The sequence below is a fragment of the Pleurodeles waltl genome, chromosome 8 (assembly GCF_031143425.1).
Source record: "Pleurodeles waltl isolate 20211129_DDA chromosome 8, aPleWal1.hap1.20221129, whole genome shotgun sequence".
Classification (NCBI taxonomy): domain Eukaryota; kingdom Metazoa; phylum Chordata; class Amphibia; order Caudata; family Salamandridae; genus Pleurodeles; species Pleurodeles waltl.
This window is the reverse complement of record NC_090447.1, coordinates 107,758-125,749: the sequence shown is the minus strand read 5'-3', so window position 1 is coordinate 125,749 and position 17,992 is coordinate 107,758. Positions and strand designations below refer to the sequence as shown.

General features: G+C 49.4%; 1 protein-coding gene across 1 annotated transcript in view; it reads left to right on the top strand.

The window, feature by feature from the left end:
• The window catches only part of LOC138249647 (NXPE family member 1-like), a 266,774-nt gene that overhangs the window by 157,851 nt on the left and 90,931 nt on the right, over positions 1 to 17,992 (top strand). The gene's annotated exons all lie outside the window — the stretch shown is intronic.

The following is a 17,992-nucleotide window of genomic DNA, read 5'->3' as shown; positions in this document are numbered from 1 at the left end:
ATTCAAGAAACACACCGAGCACCACCGCACCCCACTACCTCCGCACCGCCGCTGGGGCAAAGTCACCGAAGACCAACTAACCAGCGCCCTCGCCCAGAACCCGCCTACCGACCCTACCGACCCGGACACCGCCGCCATCACCTCCAACAGTGGATCCTCAACTGCGCCAACATCCTCGCACCACTCAAGAGGCCCACCGTCAACCAAGAAAAGAAAAAAGCAGCCTGGTTCACAGATGAACTCATCACCTCCAAACGCACCTGCCAGAAACTTAAGAAAAAATGGCTTCTCGAACGCACACCCGACAGCCAGGCAAACGGCAAGGAAGCCACCCGCAAGCACCACCAACTAATCCGACTCGCCAAACGCTCCCACTTCACAGAACACCTAAACAACAATGCACGCGACAGCAAGGAGCTCTTCTGCATCGTGAAGGAGCTCTCCAACCCCAGCGCCAACGTCAACGACGTCCCACTATCACAAAAACTCTGCGACGCACTCTCCACCTTCTTCTACTAGAAGATCGCCGCCATCCACGACAGCCTTAACACCACACCTCCGCCAGACCCCACCCCCAACAACTCCTCATACGCCGACCGCCTTACCACCTGGACCCACGTAGATGACGCCGAAACTCGAAAGATCATGAACTCCATCCACTCAGGATCCCCCTCAGACCCCTGCCCACACCACGTCTACAACAAAGCCGACTCCACCATCGCCCCCCAACTTCGAAAGACCATCAACCTATCCTTTGACTTTCCCGGACAGCTGGAAGCACGCCGATATCCAAGCCCTCCTCAAGAAACCCAAGGCTGACCTCAACGACCTCAAAAACTTCTGTAGGAGGCTGGACTGGCTTGTAGTGAGTACCAAGGGGTACTTGCACCTTGCACCAGGCCCAGTTATCCCTTATTAGTGTATAGGGTGTCTAGCAGCTCAGGCTGATAGATAATGGTAGCTTAGCAGAGCAGCTTAGGCTGAACTAGGAGACGTGTGAAGCTACTACAGTACCACTTAGTGTCATATGCACAATATCATAAGAAAACACAATACACAGTTATACTAAAAATAAAGGTACTTTATTTTTATGACAATATGCCAAAGTATCTTAGAGTGTACCCTCAGTGAGAGGATAGGAAATATACACAAGATATATATACACAATAGCAAAAATATGCAGTATAGTCTTAGAAAACAGTGCAAACAATGTATAGTTACAATAGGATGCAATGGGGAAACATAGGGATAGGGGCAACACAAACCATATACTCCAGAAGTGGAATGCGAACCACGAATGGACCCCAAACCTATGTGACCTTGTAGAGGGTCGCTGGGACTATTAGAAAATAGTGAGAGTTAGAAAAATAACCCTCCCCAAGACCCTGAAAAGTGAGTGCAAAGTGCACTAAAGTTCCCCTAAGGACAAAATAGTCGTGTTAGAGGGAAAATGCAAGGAAAACACAAATCAGCAATGCAACAACAATGGATTCCTGACTGAGGGTACCTGTGGAACAAGGGGACCAAGTCCAAAAGTCACAAGCAACTCGGAGATGGGCAGATGCCCAAGAAATGCCAGCGGTTGGTGCAAAGAAGCTCTTACTAGGCTGAAGAACTGTGAATACTGCAGGAACGACAAGGGCTAGAGACTTCCCCTTTGGAGGATGGATCCCCCACGCCTTGGAGAGTCGTGCAGAAGTGTTTTCCCGCCGGATGGACGCCAACAAGCCTTGCTACACGCAAATCGTGCGTTTGGCGTTTTTGGACGCTGCTGGGGCCCAGGAGGGACCAGGAGGTCGCAAATTGGACCTGAAGAGAGAGGGGACGTCGAGCAAGACAATGAGCCCTCACTAAAGCAGGTAGCACCCGGAAAAGTGCCAGAAACAGGCACTATGAGGATGCGTGAAACAGTGCTCGCCGAAGTTGCACAAAGGAGTCCCACGTCGCCGGAGACCAACTTAGAAAGTCGTGCAATGCAGGTTAGAGTGCCGTGGACCCAGGCTTGGCTGTGCACGAAGGATTTCCGCCGGAAGTGCACAGGGGCCGGAGTAGCTTGCAAAGTCGCGGTTCCCAGCAATGCAGCCCAGCGAGGTGAGGCAAGGACTTACCTCCACCAAACTTGGGCTGAAGAGTCACTGGACTGTGGGGGTCACTTGGACAGCGTCGCTGGATTCGAGGGACCTCGCTCGTCGTGCTGAGAGGAGACCCAAGGGACCGGTAATGCAGCTTTTTGGTGCCTGCGGTTGCAGGGGGAAGATTCCGTCGACCCACGGGAGATTTCTTCGGAGCTTCTGGTGCAGAGAGGAGGCAGGCTACCCCCACAGCATGCACAAGCAGGAAAACAGTCGAGAAGGCGGCAGGATCAGCGTTACAGAGTTGCAGTAGTCGTCTTTGCTACTATGTTGCAGGTTTGCAGGCTTCCAGCGCGGTCAGCGGTCGATTCCTTATCAGAAGGTGAAGAGGGAGATGCAGAGGAACTCAGCTGAGCTCGTGCATTCGTTATCTAGAGTTTCCCCAGAGACAGAGACCCTAAATAGCCAGAAAAGAGGGTTTGGCTACCTAGGAGAGAGGATAGGCTACTAACACCTGAAGGAGCCTATCAGCAGGAGTCTCTGACGTCACCTGGTGGCACTGGCCACTCAGAGCAGTCCAGTGTGCCAGCAGCACCTCTGTTTCCAAGATGGCAGAGGTCTGGAGCACACTGGAGGAGCTCTGGACACCTCCCAGGGGAGGTGCAGGTCAGGGGAGTGGTCACTCCCCTTTCCTTTGTCCATTTTCGCGCCAGAGCAGGGGCTAAGGGGTCCCTGAACCGGTGTAGACTGGCTTATGCAGAATTGGGCACCTCTGTGCCCAACAAAGCATTTCCAGAGGCTGGGGGAGGCTACTCCTCCCCTGCCTTCACACCATTTTCCAAAGGGAGAGGGTGTCACACCCTCTCTCAGAGGAAGTTCTTTGTTCTGCCATCCTGGGCCAGGCCTGGCTGGACCCCAGGAGGGCAGCTGCCTGTCTGAGGGGTTGGCAGCAGCAGCAGCTGCAGTGAAACCCCAGGAAGGGCAGTCTGGCAGTACCAGGGTCTGTGCTACAGACCACTGGGATCATGGAATTGTACCAACAATGCCAGGATGGCATAGAGGGGGCAATTCCATGATCATAGACATGTTACATGGCCATATTCGGAGTTACCATGGTGAAGCTACATATAGGTAGTGACCTATATGTAGTGCACGCGTGTAATGGTGTCCCCGCACTCACAAAGTTCAGTGAATTGGCTCTGAACAATGTGGGGGCACCTTGGCTAGTGCCAGGGTGTCCTTACACTAAGTAACTTTGCACCTAACCTTTACCAGGTAAAGGTTAGACATATAGGTGACTTATAAGTTACTTAAGTGCAGTGTAAAATGGCTGTGAAATAACGTGGACGTTATTTCACTCAGGCTGCAGTGGCAGGCCTGTGTAAGATTTGTCAGAGCTCCCTATGGGTGACAAAAGAAATGCTGCAGCCCATAGGGATCTCCTGGAACCCCAATACCCTGGGTACCTCAGTACCATATACTAGGGAATTATAAGGGTGTTCCAGTAAGCCAATGTAAATTGGTAAAAATGGTCACTAGCCTGTTAGTGACAATTTGAAAGTAATGAGAGAGCATAACCACTGAGGTTCTGGTTAGCAGAGCCTCAGTGAGACAGTTAGGCACCACACAGGGAACATATACATGCACACGTATGAGCACTGGGGCCCTGTGTGACAGGGTCCCAGTGACACATACATATAGGCCACAAACCTATGAGCACTGGGGTCCTGACTAGCAGGATCCCAGTGACACATAACAACCATACTGAAAACATAGTGTTTTCACTATGAGCACTGAGGCCTAGCCATCAGGATCCCAGTGAGACAGTGAAAACAGTGACAAACATCCTGACATACACTCACAAACAGGCCAAAAGTGGGGGTAACAAGGCTAGAAAGAGGCTACCTTCTCACACAACCCCCCCCCAAACGAAGGACAATAAGGCTAACCTTGGCCAGTTGAGACTTTATTGTCTAAGTGGTGATAAGTAGAGAGTAGCTCTGCAATAGACTGGTTACTCCCTTTATCATCCACTATATGGTTACTTCCCTGTGGGGATGTAAACCACCCTGTTTGAAGTTTTTTAGCTAAGCAACAATGTGAAGATGTATTTTCAGAGTTTCTATCAGTAAGTTTTAGTTTAGAGCAGTGGGAATTGTCCACTGAACCTATTTGTAGTGATGGAAATGCCAGACAGGGATGCTGTCTCAGAAAAGCCATAGCTGGGCAAAAACTTTGTCCATATGGCTGGAAGAGAGAACAGGGATGCTGTTTCTCTTGGGTTGGAGCAGGGCAGGGATGCTGTCCTATCAGCTCCACACTAGGGCAGGGATGCTGTCCTAAGTGTTGTGAGGCAGTGCAGAGTTTCTGCACTAAAGTTTCTCTGGGAGGGTTGGAGGGATGCTCCATGTTAACTAAAATGGTGCTCTTTTTCTCACCAATGTTAGTTATCCCACAGAGAGGTACTTCCACCTCAGGGAGTCCAGCTTTGCCAGCTGATGAGTCCCTTGGAACAGGTGCCACCCCAGGAGAGGATTCTCCCACCACAGGAATAGTATCCTGAATGGTAGGGTGGTTAGGGGATACTGTGATACCCTTTTTACCTGTTGATGGAGAGGGATCCTGAGTTTTCAGGCCTTCTCTCCTTTGCTTTTTCATTTCACTTGAAATGAGAGGGAACAATTCCTCAGGGATGCCCAGCATGGCTGCATGGGCATAAAACTCTACATCAGCCCAACCTGAGGCCTCTAGGTCATTACCTAAGAGACAGTCTACAGGTAAGCTAGGTGATACCACCACCTGCTTAGGGCCAGTAACTCCACCCCAACTAAACTGAATTATAGCTAAGGGAAGAAACTTAGTGGAGTTATGGACATCAATAATCTTATATTGTTGTCCAATGATGTGTTGTTCAGGAGGCACTAGGTTTTCAGTCACCAAAGTGAAACTGGCACCTGTGTCCCTGTAGGCCAAGGCCTCAACACCATTTATTGAAACTGTCTGCCTGTACTTATCCATTGTAAGGGGACAAGCAGCCAGTGTGGCAAGGCCAGTGCCACTAGGTGTGACAGAAACTGTCTTGGGACTGATGACATCAGTTTCCACTATGGACCCATAAGTGAACCCAATTACACCCTTTGCTTGACTGTTGCCAGCAGTCCCACCACTAGTACCACTACTGCTAGGGGCACTAGAGCTTGATGTATTAGTGGTGGTAGGCTCAGGGGGTTTACCTGGACAGGACTTATCCCCTGGCCTATGGCCTCTGTTTTTACACACAAAGCACCAAGGCTTTTTAATGTGTGCAGGTTGGGAAGAAGAGGAAGAATTTGTTTTATCCCCACCCTCTGAAGAGTGTTTAAGATTTGAAGTGGGATCTTTGGTTTTACCCTTATCCCCATGCTTATCTTGAGATTTTTCACCATCTTTCTTCTTATTGCCATCTTTGTCACCCCCTGTATGAACTTTTCTGTTCACCCTTGTTCTGACCCATTTGTCTGCCTTCTTTCCCAATTCTTGGGGAGAGGTCAGATCAGAGTCTACCAGGTACTGGTTCAACAAATCAGACACACAATTATTAAGTATATGCTCTCTCAGGATTGTGTTATACAGGCTTTCATAATCAGTAACTTTACTGCCATGTAACCACCCCTCCAAGGCCTTCACTGAATGGTCAATGAAATCAACCCAGTCTTGTGAAGACTCCTTTTTGGTCTCTCTGAACTTTATCCTGTACTGTTCAGTGGTTAAGCCATAACCATCCAGGAGTGCATTCTTAAGAACTGTAAAATTATTGGCATCATTTTCTTTCACTGTAAGGAGCCTATCCCTACCTTTTCCACTAAATGATAGCCATAGGATAGCAGCCCACTGCTTTTGAGGGACATCCTGTACAGCACAGGCCCTCTCAAGTGCAGCAAACCACTTGTTAATGTCATCCCCCTCCTTATAAGGGGGAACTATCTTGTGTAGATTCCTGGAATCATGCTCTTTTGCAGGATGACTATGGGGAATACTGCTGCTGCCACCATGGGTATCTAAACCCAACTTCTGTCTTTCCCTCTCTATTTCTAAAGACTGTCTATCCAAATCCAGCTGTTGCTTCTTGAGCTTCAGTCTGGTTCTTTCCACTCTCAATCTATTGAGCTCCCTTTCTAACAATCTGTCATCAGGGTGGGTGGGAGGGACATTTCTAGATACAGAGGTATGATGGGAATGAACAGAAGGAGACCTGTCCCTTACAGAGGGCACCCTAACAGCTTGGCTACCAGCATAATGTGAGATCACATCATCAGTATGGTGTGATTCAACCTCTGTACCAACTATGCTAGACTGTCTAGTAATGGGCAGGCTGAGAAGTTTCTTTCCTGAACCTTTTCCTGGGGGAGTCCCTGGATCAGATTGAGAACCATTAGCTACTTTTTCTACAGATTGGGCACTTATGGCCTTATCCTGTACTCTAAGCATATTAATTAACAGTTCTAAGGAAGGATTCTTCCCTACACTCAAACCTCTCTCTATGCAGAGACTCCTTGCTCCTTTCCAGCTAAGGTGATCATATGCAAGTTTGGACAGTTCAACATTTTTTCCTGTGCCAGACATTTTTTAGAGAGAGTTAAAGTGATAGAGAAAGAGAAAAAAGTTTTCAGAACTTTTTGGAAAGACAGAAAAAAACTTTTTAAACTTTTAAGAACTTTTTGAAAGTTTAGAAGTACTTTTCAGCACTTAGAAAAGAGTGAAAAGAGGAAATGCAAAACTTTTTGGCTATGTGTATATACACTGACCTTGTTTTGTATATTTTTCTCTTATGAAAAGTACAATGACAAGAGTGGTAAGTAGTCTCAAGCACTTATCCCACCACTGCACAACCAATGTAGGAGGCTGGACTGGCTTGTAGTGAGTACCAAGGGGTACTTGCACCTTGCACCAGGCCCAGTTATCCCTTATTAGTGTATAGGGTGTCTAGCAGCTCAGGCTGATAGATAATGGTAGCTTAGCAGAGCAGCTTAGGCTGAACTAGGAGACGTGTGAAGCTACTACAGTACCACTTAGTGTCATATGCACAATATCATAAGAAAACACAATACACAGTTATACTAAAAATAAAGGTACTTTATTTTTATGACAATATGCCAAAGTATCTTAGAGTGTACCCTCAGTGAGAGGATAGGAAATATACACAAGATATATATACACAATAGCAAAAATATGCAGTATAGTCTTAGAAAACAGTGCAAACAATGTATAGTTACAATAGGATGCAATGGGGAAACATAGGGATAGGGGCAACACAAACCATATACTCCAGAAGTGGAATGCGAACCACGAATGGACCCCAAACCTATGTGACCTTGTAGAGGGTCGCTGGGACTATTAGAAAATAGTGAGAGTTAGAAAAATAACCCTCCCCAAGACCCTGAAAAGTGAGTGCAAAGTGCACTAAAGTTCCCCTAAGGACAAAATAGTCGTGTTAGAGGGAAAATGCAAGGAAAACACAAATCAGCAATGCAACAACGATGGATTCCTGACTGAGGGTACCTGTGGAACAAGGGGACCAAGTCCAAAAGTCACAAGCAACTCGGAGATGGGCAGATGCCCAAGAAATGCCAGCGGTTGGTGCAAAGAAGCTCTTACTAGGCTGAAGAACTGTGAATACTGCAGGAACGACAAGGGCTAGAGACTTCCCCTTTGGAGGATGGATCCCCCACGCCTTGGAGAGTCGTGCAGAAGTGTTTTCCCGCCGGATGGACGCCAACAAGCCTTGCTACACGCAAATCGTGCGTTTGGCGTTTTTGGACGCTGCTGGGGCCCAGGAGGGACCAGGAGGTCGCAAATTGGACCTGAAGAGAGAGGGGACGTCGAGCAAGACAATGAGCCCTCACTAAAGCAGGTAGCACCCGGAAAAGTGCCAGAAACAGGCACTATGAGGATGCGTGAAACGGTGCTCGCCGAAGTTGCACAAAGGAGTCCCACGTCGCCGGAGACCAACTTAGAAAGTCGTGCAATGCAGGTTAGAGTGCCGTGGACCCAGGCTTGGCTGTGCACGAAGGATTTCCGCCGGAAGTGCACAGGGGCCGGAGTAGCTTGCAAAGTCGCGGTTCCCAGCAATGCAGCCCAGCGAGGTGAGGCAAGGACTTACCTCCACCAAACTTGGGCTGAAGAGTCACTGGACTGTGGGGGTCACTTGGACAGCGTCGCTGGATTCGAGGGACCTCGCTCGTCGTGCTGAGAGGAGACCCAAGGGACCGGTAATGCAGCTTTTTGGTGCCTGCGGTTGCAGGGGGAAGATTCCGTCGACCCACGGGAGATTTCTTCGGAGCTTCTGGTGCAGAGAGGAGGCAGGCTACCCCCACAGCATGCACAAGCAGGAAAACAGTCGAGAAGGCGGCAGGATCAGCGTTACAGAGTTGCAGTAGTCGTCTTTGCTACTATGTTGCAGGTTTGCAGGCTTCCAGCGCGGTCAGCGGTCGATTCCTTATCAGAAGGTGAAGAGGGAGATGCAGAGGAACTCAGCTGAGCTCGTGCATTCGTTATCTAGAGTTTCCCCAGAGACAGAGACCCTAAATAGCCAGAAAAGAGGGTTTGGCTACCTAGGAGAGAGGATAGGCTACTAACACCTGAAGGAGCCTATCAGCAGGAGTCTCTGACGTCACCTGGTGGCACTGGCCACTCAGAGCAGTCCAGTGTGCCAGCAGCACCTCTGTTTCCAAGATGGCAGAGGTCTGGAGCACACTGGAGGAGCTCTGGACACCTCCCAGGGGAGGTGCAGGTCAGGGGAGTGGTCACTCCCCTTTCCTTTGTCCAGTTTCGCGCCAGAGCAGGGGCTAAGGGGTCCCTGAACCGGTGTAGACTGGCTTATGCAGAATTGGGCACCTCTGTGCCCAACAAAGCATTTCCAGAGGCTGGGGGAGGCTACTCCTCCCCTGCCTTCACACCATTTTCCAAAGGGAGAGGGTGTCACACCCTCTCTCAGAGGAAGTTCTTTGTTCTGCCATCCTGGGCCAGGCCTGGCTGGACCCCAGGAGGGCAGCTGCCTGTCTGAGGGGTTGGCAGCAGCAGCAGCTGCAGTGAAACCCCAGGAAGGGCAGTCTGGCAGTACCAGGGTCTGTGCTACAGACCACTGGGATCATGGAATTGTACCAACAATGCCAGGATGGCATAGAGGGGGCAATTCCATGATCATAGACATGTTACATGGCCATATTCGGAGTTACCATGGTGAAGCTACATATAGGTAGTGACCTATATGTAGTGCACGCGTGTAATGGTGTCCCCGCACTCACAAAGTTCAGTGAATTGGCTCTGAACAATGTGGGGGCACCTTGGCTAGTGCCAGGGTGTCCTTACACTAAGTAACTTTGCACCTAACCTTTACCAGGTAAAGGTTAGACATATAGGTGACTTATAAGTTACTTAAGTGCAGTGTAAAATGGCTGTGAAATAACGTGGACGTTATTTCACTCAGGCTGCAGTGGCAGGCCTGTGTAAGATTTGTCAGAGCTCCCTATGGGTGACAAAAGAAATGCTGCAGCCCATAGGGATCTCCTGGAACCCCAATACCCTGGGTACCTCAGTACCATATACTAGGGAATTATAAGGGTGTTCCAGTAAGCCAATGTAAATTGGTAAAAATGGTCACTAGCCTGTTAGTGACAATTTGAAAGTAATGAGAGAGCATAACCACTGAGGTTCTGGTTAGCAGAGCCTCAGTGAGACAGTTAGGCACCACACAGGGAACATATACATGCACACCTATGAGCACTGGGGCCCTGTGTGACAGGGTCCCAGTGACACATACATATAGGCCACAAACCTATGAGCACTGGGGTCCTGACTAGCAGGATCCCAGTGACACATAACAACCATACTGAAAACATAGTGTTTTCACTATGAGCACTGAGGCCTAGCCATCAGGATCCCAGTGAGACAGTGAAAACAGTGACAAACATCCTGACATACACTCACAAACAGGCCAAAAGTGGGGGTAACAAGGCTAGAAAGAGGCTACCTTCTCACAACTTCCACCCGATCTTCCTCCTCCCCTTCCCAGCGAAGGTCATCGAGAAGATCGTCAACGCCCAGCTCACCCACTACCTCGAGGACAACTCCATCCTGGACCCCTCCCAATCCGCCTTCAGACGCAATCAGAGCACCCAGACTGCGCTCCTCGCCGCCACAGATAAAATCAGACAGCAAATGGACAACGGCGAAACTTCAGCTCTCATCCTCCTGGACCTCTCCGCTGCCTTCGATACGGTCTGCCACCGCACCCTACTAACACGTCTCCACGAAGCCGGAATACAAGACAAAGCCCTCAACTGGATCTCCTCATTCCTCTCCGGCAGAACCCAGAGAGTCCGACTCCCACCCTTCCGCTCCGAAGCCACTAACCTCATCTGCGGCGTCCCCCAAGGCTCCTCGCTAAGCCCGACGCTATTCAACGTCTACATGGCACCCCTCGCACAACTGGCCCGCCAGCACAACCTTAGCATTCTCTCCTACGCCGACGACACCCAGCTCATCCTCTCCCTCACCAATGACCCACACACCGCCAAATCCAACCTCCATGAGGGATTGAAATCCATCGCCGAGTGGATGAGAAACAGCCGCCTGAATATAAACTCAGACAAGACGGAGGTCCTCATCCTCGGATGCACCCCCTCGGCCTGGGACGACTCCTGGTGGCCCACCGTGCTGGGACCCCCCCTACACCAGCCAACCACGCACGCAACCTCGGCTTCATCCTCGACTCTGCACTCACCATGTCCAAACAGGTCAGCGCAGTCTCCTCCTCCTGCTTCAACACCCTCCGCATGCTCTGTAGAATCTACAAGTGGATCCGGACGGAAACCAGAAAAATGGTGACCCAGGCCCTCGTCAGTAGCAGACTTGACTACGGCAACGCACTCTACATAGGCATCCCAGCAAAAGACATCCAACGACTCCAACGCATCCAGAACGCCTCCGCCCGCTTGATCCTCGATGTACCCCGCCGATGCCACATCTCCCACCACCAGAAGGACCTCCACTGGCTCCCCGTGGACAAGAGGATCACCTTTAAACTCCTCACCCACGCGCACAAAGCACTCCACAACGCCGGACCCGCCTACCTGAACAACAGACTTAACTTCTACGTCCCCTCCTGCCAACTCCGCTCTGCCAACCTCTCCCTCGCCATCGTTCCACGATTCCAACGCAAGACCTCCGGCGGCAGATCCTTCTCCTACCTCGCCGCCAAGACCTGGAACTCCCTCCCGACCCCCCTGCACCAGACCCGGGACCTCCTCACCTTCAGGAGACTCCTCAAGACCTGGCTCTTCGACCAATAGCAGCTACCCCCCCCCAGCGCCTTGAAACCCGAACGGGTACGTAGCGCGCTTTAGAAATTTCCTGATTGATTGATTGATTGATTGTGTGGCTACAGTTTTGCATGAGCTTCGCATGTCTCCCAGATCTGTAGAGAGCCTGGATTCTAGACACTGCCTACACTTCACCAATAGGGGATACCTGGACCTGGTATAAGGTGTAAGTACCTTAGGTACCCACAACACACCAGGCCAGCTTCCAACAAAAGGTTTAACAAAACTCTCAAATGCATGATCATCAGACTCTCTGAAGAACTCAGGAGCAGATAGGATGTCCTACTTCCATGCCTCTTTTTTGCCTACAGGGATGTACCTCGTAAGGAAGTGGGCTACAGCCCCTTTGAACTTCTGTTTGGGAACCCTATTAGGGGTCCTCTTGCTCTTGTTAGGGAGGGCTGGGGGCAACCTCTCAAGTCCCCTAAACAGGACATAGTGGACTATGTACTTGGCCTCAGATCAAGGATGGTGAGGTACATGAAAAAGGCCACTAAAAACCTTCAGGCCAGCCAGTAACTTCAGAAGCAGTGGCATGACCAGAAGGCTGTTTTGCTGTACTAAATGTTTACCAGCCAGGGCAGAAGGTGTGGGTTCTCCTGGTTGACAGCTCCCCTTGTGCATTCCACCCAGACAACATCAAACACAGGGTACTCAGTCAAATCTGCATTTATTTGCATACTGGATGGGTCTTCCTGGGCTGGAAGGGTGGAGGGGCTCACACTTACATTTCAAAGGCCAGTGGCCTGCCCTCACAGAAAGGACTGATAACCCCCACAGGGACCCTGGCAGGCAGGACTGGGCTGAAAGGGGAACTTGTGCACTTCAAAACCACTCTTTTAAGTGTGACCCAAAATCGAAGCAACGCCTGCCAAAAATGATGCAAAGCCTGCCTTGTGACCGAGAAATTGAAGCACTGCTGACCAAAACGATGCAGCCCGACTTCCCGAGTGGAAATTCAATGCAGTTTCTGCCTTGCGTCTGAAAAATTTGACGCATCGCCTACCAGATCTAACCAGTGCCCGTGCCTTCTTCCAGTATGTCAAGGATTTTCAAGCATCATCCCTGGGCGTCAAAATATCCCTTCATTGCAGTGAGGAACCAAGACTGCTCACCGAAAAATTATGCAAACCCCTTGCAGCGTAGAAAGAAATTACGCATCATCTTTGCTGCTCCGGAAAAATCCGATGCAGCACCTTATTTTTCCATGCATCTCCTCCTCTTCAGTATCCGTGCTTAGTTACCAGGTACTGTGTGTAACAAAAAGACAACTTTATCTTTAAGTATAAAGACTCTTTTAACCCTTCTAAAAGTTATAGTTCAACTTGTGCTTTTTGGATCTTTGTTGTTTTGACCTTATTTTATTCAGATAAAAATTACCTATTTTTCTAAACCTGTGTAGTGTTTTCACTGTGTTACTGTATGATTTATTGCACAAATACTTTATACATTGCCTTCTAAGTTAAGCCTTACTGCTCAGTGCCAAGGTACCAGAGGGTGGGCACGGGATAATTTGGATTGGGTTGTGACTTACCCTGACTAGGATTGTGGTCCATACTTGGACAAGGGTGTATACCTCTGACAAGAGACTCCATTTCTAACAGTAACCCTTACATTTCAGATGTGTTTATCCCCTAGAACGAGCCTTCAAAGTATTAGTATTTGTATCGGGAGTGCACTAAACCCATAATTAGGCTGTAGGCTGTCTTCATTCTAGAAATCATGGTGTACGAACCCTACTGCTTACTGCGGTAATTTGCATGTTAGTTATAAGCATGAGTTGTATCTCTGTTAAGATTCCTGCACCATAATGATATGGAGCAGCATGCTTATTTTTGCATGGTCACCCCCAAAGATTTGGACAGAAGCTGTTGGTTTTTCAAATCTGAGAGTGCACTGAGGCCTGCTAACCAGACCTTGGTGCCAGTGCGCTGACTCTTAAACTCCCTTTCTACTCTTTGTAAGTCACCTCTACAGCAAGCCTATCAAGTCAGAAGGCATGGTGCAGCATATTGGTGAAGTAGAACATTCATTTAACATGTTCTAGCAGTAACTGTAGCTAGTGCATAGTTACATGCTGACAACCCGGTTGTGATAATTTCTGAATGGGACTGTCAAATTTACTATGTCAAGGTATCAAACAACTTATTACATTTAGCTCAAATTGATCCCCAGATCGGAATTAATTTGACTTGTTGCCACATGTAACTTTTAGAAAGTTGCCAATCTGTTGTCAAGTTTTCCAATAGCCATTTGCCGAGGCTGGCCACTAGACAACCTTCTGATCACTTCGGGAGACGTGTCCAACCCTTCTTTCCAAGCCTGCCATCCTGCAGTAGGTCGTCAGATGCCTGTCAGCCTTCAGACCTCCTCTTTCTGACACCACTGAGGGCCCTCTGCCAGTGCTCGACCACCTCTTCTAGTGTCTTCTCTCTTTACTACCTCTGCTGATCCTCTGTTGATCCTCTTTGGACCCTCCTTTACCTCCTCTCAGAGCAGTAGAGCCACCCCCTTTGTTAGTATTTAGCCACATTTGCTAATGCCATCTCAACTCTCAGAGCTCTGTCCAGCTCTTGCCAGTACTCACCACTGCAAGCCTCTGCCATGTTGGCTCTCAACTTTGCCAACCCTCAACCCTCACTTTTCTACTCCTGCTGCCACAGACCTCTGACCACTTTCTGGGAGCCCTTGCTGATGTGAGAATACCTCTAGTGCCACTTGAAAGCCCACAGCAAGATTCAGAAACCCCTTTAGACCCCTGGCCCCTTTTATGAGTTCTTTGAGCCCCTCTATCTCTGCCCTGGCTGTGCCAGTTACTTTCCTGTCAGTACTAAAATCGTTATCCTCCAGTCTGCTACAAATAGAACTCCACCCATCCACGGATCATCTTCCAGCGAGGATAGAATGAGTGACTGAATAAATTAATCAATGATTAGATCTATATTGCACACACACTACTGCAGTGTCAGACAGACAGCCAAACTGACATGAGCACTTAGAATGCACCACTACCCGGCCTTCCTCCTGACATGGAGGATGCTGGGCCTGCCCCACCCTAGACAGCGGGAAAATAAAATTATAATGTATTATCATTATATTTTTCTGCTGCCTTGTTAGCAGTGGGACGACACTTCTATTCCATAGCATAGGGGCCGTCCCTAGTTAGTTGGGTGAATTGGTGAAAAAGGAGGGTCAAGTATCGGAGTCATAGAGGTTTGGGATGAGTCTGAGAGGGGAGGGATGGGGCAAAGGTTGAAGGGGGATAGATTTGTTTCACACCTAACTGTGATTAATTTATACATGCATATACACATATGACGCTTAGTAAAGTTTTAGTAGCAGGCAGTAACCATCCTATACACACACACACCCATGTGAACATAGAAGCACAATGTGGTCAATCAAACAGGATTTATAGAGCATGGCTAATCACCCGGAAGGGTAGCCATGTTCTGAGAGCATTGCTGCTGAGAGGTTCAGTTGAACTACCAGGTCTTGAGTCCTTTCCTGAATTCCAGAAGAGAGGATGAGGTCCACAGGTGAAGGGGGAGGTTGTTTCAGGATTTCACCATGAAGTAGGAGAAGGAGTGTCTTGACCTTTGCTTCAGCAGGTGTGGGAGGTGTGGATGAGGGAGTGGGAAACAGAGCGCAAGTGCCTGGAGTGTTGACGGACGTTCAGGAGGTGGTTGGTGTATGCTGGTCTTTGATTGTGACAGGCTTTGTATGTGTGGATCAGCATCTCAAATTGACATCTTTTCAGAATGGGGAGCCAGTGGAGGTTCTCGAAGTTGGAGTTGTTGTGGGTACATTTGGGGAGTGTAGGACGTTGGCTCTGTGTATACTATCTCAAAGTGAGAGATATTGTGCACAGAGTCCAAGGGTTCCCCTTAGAGGTTGATAGTGGCAACATTAGACAATACTAATGCTCTATTTTGTGGTAGTGTGGTCGAGCAGTAGGCTTATCAGAGGGTAGTGTTAAGCATTTGTTGTACACACACAGGCAATAAATGAGAATACACACTCAAAGACTTAACTCCAGACCAATAGGTTTTTATATAGAAAAATATTATTTTCTTAATTTATTTTAGAACCACAAGATTCAAAATTCAATTAAGTACATAAATTGTAAGGTACTTGGCATAGGTAAATATGGAACTTTGAATTAAAACAATAATGTACACAGTTTTGGCAAAAATGGCAAATAGCTATTTTAAAAGTGGACACTGCACAAATCAACAGTTCCTGGGGGAGGTAAGTATGGGTTAGTTTTTCAGGTAAGTAAAGTACATACAAGTTCAGTCTCCTGGGCATAGGCAGCCCATCGTTGGTGGTTCAAGGCAACCCCAAACACCCAGCACCAGCAACACAGGGCCAGTCAGGTGCAGAGGTCAAAGTAGGGCCCGAATAGCAGAGGCGCCTATAGAGACCAGGGGTGCTCCGGTTCCAGTCTGCTAGCTGGTAAGTACCTGTGACCTCGGGGAGCAGACCAGGGGGGTTTTGTAGAGCATTGGGGGGGTCAAAAACAGGCACACAAAATACACCCTCAGCGGCACAGGTGCGGCCGGGTGCAGTGTGCACAGTAGGTGTAGGGTTTTAGGTTGAAATCAACGGAGAGAACCGGGGGTCACTCTAGCGATGCAAGCAGGGCACAGGGGGGCTTCTTGGGCCAGCCAGTGACTGGGAAAAGATGAGGGCCGCCTGCTGGTCACTCCTGCACCAGTAGTTGGTTCCTCTCAGGCCTGGGGGCTGCGGGTGCAGTGCTTGGTCCAGGCGTCGGGTTCTTTGTTACCAGGTAGTCGTGGTCAGGGGGAGCCTCTGGATTCTCTCTGCAGGCGTCGCTGTGGGGATGCCGGGAGGTCGTCTCAGGGTGTCCACGTCATTGGAGTCGCTTGGGGGTCCTCTCTGCAGCGTTGGTTCTTCTGGACATGAGCCGGGGGTGTCGGGTGCAGAGTGTTGGGGACTCACGCTTCAGTAGGGAGGCTGGAGTCCCTTTAAAGATGGTTATTTTGTTGTTGTTTAGACAGAGCGGCTGTCCACAAGATTTTCTTGGTCCTTTGGGTGCAGATCAGTCCTCTGAGTCGTCAGAGGTCGCTGGGTCCCACTGGATGCATCGCTGTGCAGGTTCTTTGAGTGTGGAGACAGGCTGGTAGGGCTGGGGCCAAGTCAGTTGTCGTCTCTGTCGTCTCTGCGGGGCTTTCTGATCAGCAGTCCTTCTGCTTGTTGTGGGTCATCAGGAATCTGATTTCCTGGGTTCAGAGTCACCCCTGAATACTACATTTAAGGGTGTGTTTAGGTCTGGGGGGCAGTAGCCAATGGCTACTCTCCTTGAGGGTGGCTACACCATCTTTGTGCCTCCTCCCTCCGGGGGGGGGGGCACATCCTTAATCCTATTGGGGGGAATCCTCCTAAACAAGATGGAGGATTTCCTAAGGCAGGGGTCACCTCAGCTCAGGACACCTTAGGGGCTGTCCTGACTGGAGGGTGACTCCTCCTTGTTTTTCTCATTATCTCCTCCGGACTTGCCACCAAAAGTGCGGGCTGTGTCCGGGGGGAGGGCATCTCCACTAGCCGGAGTGCCCTGGGGCTCTGTAACATCAGGCTCACCACCAGGTGTGACAGTTCCTGCAGGGGGAGGTATGAAGCACCTTCACCCAGTACAGGCTTTGTTCCTGGCCACAAAGTGACAAAGGCACTCACCCCATGTGGACAGAAACCCGTCTGGATATGGCAGGCTGGTAGAAACTGGTCAGCCTAGTTCCACTAGTTGGACTGGTATACAGGGGGCATCTATAAGTTGCCCTCTGTGTGCATTTCTCAATAAATCCCACACTGGCATCAGTGTGGATTTAATGAGCTGAGACATTTCATACCAAACATCCCAGTATTCAGTGTTGCCATTATGGAACTGGGGAGTTTGTATTTGACAGACTCCCAGACCATATACTCTTTATGGCTACTCTGCACTTATAATGTCTAAGAATTGGTTTAGACACTGTTGGGGCATAGTGCTCATGCAACTATGCCCTCACCTGTAGTATAGTGCACCCTGCCTTCGGGCAGTAAGGCCTGTTAGAGGGTTGACCTACCTATACCACAGGGAGTGGGTTGTTCTCCCCACCAGCACACACAAGCTGTGAGACATTGTGTATGTGCTGAGTGTGGGGTCCCCAGGGTGGCATAATACATGCTGCAGCCCTTAGAGACCTTCCCTGGCATCAGGGCCCTTGGTACCGGGGTACCATTTACAAGGGACTTTCTGTGTGCCAGGGCTGTGCCAATGGTGGAGACAAAGGTACAGTTTAGGAAAAGAACACTGGTGCTGGAGCCTGGTTAGCAGGGTCCCAGCACACTTTCAATCATAACTGGCATCAACAAAATGCAAACAGTTAGGGGTAACCATGCGAATAGAGCCATTTTCCTACAGGGAGTTCAAGAATGAGTCTGGCTGCAGAGTTCTGTATGGTCAGTAGTCTCTTCAAGAGGTGAGTGGTGATTCCTACGTAGACTGCATTGCTGTAGTTCAGCCGGCTGGTGACTAGGGCAATTGGAGCTTTGGAGCTG